The sequence below is a fragment of the Pteropus vampyrus genome, unplaced genomic scaffold (assembly GCF_000151845.1).
Source record: "Pteropus vampyrus isolate Shadow unplaced genomic scaffold, Pvam_2.0 Scaffold438, whole genome shotgun sequence".
In the NCBI taxonomy this organism is placed as follows: domain Eukaryota; kingdom Metazoa; phylum Chordata; class Mammalia; order Chiroptera; family Pteropodidae; genus Pteropus; species Pteropus vampyrus.
Window position 1 is genome coordinate 442,857 of NW_011889219.1, and position 4,353 is coordinate 447,209.

The window sequence follows — 4,353 nt, forward strand, 5'->3', positions numbered from 1 at the left end:
TCAAGGTCTCGGCGGTTACAGTTAAAATACTCAGCAGAAAACGTCTCTTCTTAAACGACTCTTTCAGAAACGGCCTTCTAGGGCACATAACAGCTGGAAAAAACAAAGACTGGATCTCGGGTGGTGACGGCCGTTGGCGAATCGACAACACACCCCGCGTTTCTGCTCCCCCACCCCGTAACCGGGCGCCCCTCCTCCATTCTCTTCACTGGACTTTCCTCATCTGAGAGTTGGACCACCGCGTGGTTCAAGCTCAGGCCTCTCCTCGATTCTGTCTATATTTCCTTGATGATCTTCTCAAGCCTCATGGCCTCCGGCATGCCCTACATGGTAAGGAGCCCAGATGGGCCTTTGCTTGCAAAACCGCATGGGACATCAACACCCGCTGAGCTTCGGCCCTTGCGCCTCATATTCGACATGCCCCCGATTAAGCTCCTGAGCATCACTCTGCAACCTGTGGCGACAACCGTCTTCTCCGTCTCAGCCCGTGCAGCTTGAGCGTTCTAGTGGCCAGGCTCATAGTCTTGGCATCAGGCCAGCTTCAATTTTTATCTCGTAGCAAATGTCCAATTGATCGGCAAATCCTTTTTGCTCTGCTTTCGAAACGGTTCAAGGATTCAGCACGTCTCAGCCTAGACGATCACAGTGCTGCCGTGGGGTGGTGCGCTGCCCGGACCCCTCAGAGCTGAGCTCACACTCCCCCCTCAGCCACCGGTAGGGCTGGTGGCCGAAGGCTCTCAGCGGCCCCCTCTCTGGCTGTTGTCCTGCCTGGTCCAAGTCACATTTCCTGTTGGAGTCAGTATGAGTCCAGTGACTGGCCACGGTGGGGTAGAAAGACCCAGCCCTCTTGTCTCCAGCTTGGACGACACTAAAGGGCCATCCCAGCTTCAGAGTCCCATGGGATCGGACGAGGCTTTTTTGCGCCTGCGTCTCTGTTTAAACCCTCCCGCCGCCAAATCCCATGTCCTTCCCTCCCACGTGCACCCCTCCCCTCCAACGCAATCCCCAGGAAACTTCCCGCCTGCAAATTTCCATCTTGGAGTCCGTAAGGCGGCCCCCTCAGTGACCTCCCTGCCATCGTTTTGGTCTGCCTATAGCCTGTCCCTAAACGCTGCAGCAAGACCGCCCCTTTAATGCTTAAGTTGACGCTATGGACAGCAGTTCGGCTCCTCAAGAAATTAAACATGAAACCGCCAACAATTCCACGCCTGGGTATATTCCTGAAAGAATTGAAAACAGGGCCCTGAAGAGATATGTGTACACCAATGTTCACAGCAGCATGGTCGCGACAGCCAGAAAGTGGAAACAACCCAAGTGACTATTGACGGATGGATGGATAGCAAAGTGCGGTGTAAACACAGAATAGAATATAACTCAGCCTTAAAAAAGGAGACTATTCCGACACCTTCTGCAACCTGGATGAGCCTCGAGGATGTTATTCTAAGCGAAACAAGCCAGTGACGAAAACGCAGATGCTGTATGATTTCACTAATACCAGGGACTTAGAGCAGTCAAATTGCCAGAGGCAAAGTAGAATGGTGGGTGCCAGGGGCCAGGGGGAGGGGAAAGTGGGAATTACTTAATGAGTACAATTTTAGTTTTGCAAGCGAAAAAGTTTTGGTGATTGGTGGCACCAGAACGTATTCAATACTACCAGGGTGGACACTTAAAAATGGTTAAGATGGTAAATTTGTTATGTGCGTTTTATCACAACTAAAACAAAACAAGAATAAGCCGGACCACGCCCCCTGCTCAACCCTTCTCAGTGGTTCCTGTATCCTCACAGCAAGATCAAAGTCCTACGGTCAAGGCCATCGCTGACACGGCCCCGTTTTCTCTGACTCTAGAATGTCCTAAGGACAGGCATTTTTCTGCCTCTATTTTCACGGCTGTATCATCGGTACTGGAAAAGTGACCTGCACATAGTAGGTGGTCAACAATGTTTGTAGAATGAGTGTGTTAGGATCTGGATATGTATTTTGTTAATGAAATAGGATTCGTTTGCCCCTTCTCCAGATTTAGGATAGTTAAGAAGGTTTTTTTTGTTTGTTTTTTCTCTTTAAAAAAACAACGGTGTTTGAAACATGTTTTTCTTTCACGGATTTAGTTAACTCAGGAAGGATCTAATAAACAAATCGTTTCTTTTCAAGAGGGAGCGCTCTGGAGGCTGGCTGCTTCCGTGCCCAGGATGAAGACGCGCTCTGATTTGCTTTCCTAGGATTGCGAATACACAGCTTGAGATGTTTTTGTCCCACTTTTGGATGCATTTGGGCTGAGTTCCTGGAAAGGGAGGTGTCCTAGTTACAGATGCGTGAGTGATGGATCTAGCAACGCGGCAAGCTTTCCAAAAGGCATGAGCCGGGCAGGTCCCCAGGGAAGGAAGGGAAGAGGTCGTGGGAATAGAGAGCTTCGATTGTCACCTCTGGGCCACTACAATCCCACAAATCTATTCTTACCTATTCATTCGGCAAATACGAGAGTCCAGAGACCTGCTAGTTATTAGCAACCATTCTCGACATGCCTTCAAGACTGAAATTCAGTAAGAGGACCCATGAAGAGTGCACCATGATTTCAGCTTATTATATATCTTCCGAGCAGTAGGACAGAGGAAGAAAGGAGGATGAATTATTTATTTTAACTTCAAATTATTGGAGCATTTTTTAAAGTACATTTAAAGTCGCGATCCATTATGCACTCTGGTTTATTGTGTGCAAAGGTGCTAATTGGTTTTCTGGGATTCAGAGAATTTCAGCTCCGTTGGCTGCAGCGTTCAGCCCGCTGCTTCTGAACTGAAACCTGTATTACCAGGATTCGGCGCGTAGACACGTGATTTGCCGACGTGGTCTACACTCACTGCAGAGCTCGTCGAGTAGTGTGTCGTGCAATAAAATTTTACCTTTTGCTCCAAACCCGTCTCGATTTATTTCTCCTTCTTCCAGTCCTCCAGCCAATGCTGCCTCTTCTTATTTTTTTTACGAACGGAGGCATCCAACTTGATTTATTAATGTTCCAGACGCCCCGCCACCCCCGATTCTAGTCAGTAGGGACGAACTCAGGGAGTGATGATAACGAACACCTCCCTCGCTCCGTTTCCTGTGTCCCTTTACTCATCTCTCCCTCACATCCTTCCTCATATTCTCAGGTTCCCAGGCAACCAACCACTCATCCGCTTTCTGTTGTGACAGTGGATTTTAAAATTGGGATCCTGCAGTATATGCTGCTCTCGTTAGACTTTCTTCACTCAGTATCTGCTTTGAGATGCGCCCGTGGCGTTGCACGTAACAACGCAGAGTTCCTCTCTCCTTATTCTGAGTGGTATTTCCCCATACGGACACGCGGAACTGTGTCCGTCCGCTCACTTGTTGACGGACACGTGGGCTGTTTTCCAGCGTTCGCCTATGACAGTCAAAGCGGCTAAAGGAAGCGGCTGATGGCAACGTGGTGACCGTGGTGCCACAGGACAAGTTCTGGTGATCAGTTCATGCCTTTGCTTCTAATTTCACGTGCAGACTTACTCTCCTCCCCCATGTCTCATTCCAAACGACTGAAAAGCTTCGCATCGCACGGCTCGCTAGAATATCATTTTCTTTTATTTGTCTAGACACAAACGCATCATTTACATGTCAATCCGCTTTCTCTTCATTAGTCTGAGACAATTAATGCAATATTACAAGCCGCTTGGTGTCAGTATGGTCAAAACCAAAAAAATGATTATGCCTCGGTTCTGGAAGATTAGGTATTTATTTCAAAAGAATATCTGTATCCCCATAGTATTCCGTGGGAAGAATCGACTGCCTTAAATATATTCATGCAATCGAATCAGATATCAAAACATGGGAATCTCATTAAACAAAGAGGTTTTGAAAACAAACGTATGAACAAAAGCGCAGTTGATCTCATTGTTCTCCCCTTGGAAAGTCTACGTTACAAAATAAGTTTGTTTCGCGCGTTCGAAGGCAGAATGGTTTTAATTATGTCATTACACACGAACCATCTCAGAATGTGGTGGCATAACGTAATGTCATTCATCGACTGCAAGAGTCCGTGGGTCAGTGACGTGAACGGGGCTCGGCTGGGCAGTCCATCCAGGCTCGGCCAGTCTGGACTGGGGCGTGTGAGTCTTCAGAGAATAGCCGCGGACCAGCAGATGCTCGGATGGGGCTCCAGGGCTCTCTTCCACAGAGAATCCCATCCTCTAGCTGAGAAAACCAGAGCCGTTGCCATGGAAACCAGGTTCCAGGCGTGAGACAGGAACGATGCTTGAATCTTTTTCTCCTCTTGCGGGGCCCAGGCTGCAAATGGCATGACCTCACAGCATTCTACCGGCCAAGGCAAGGCAGAGGGTGGGAATAT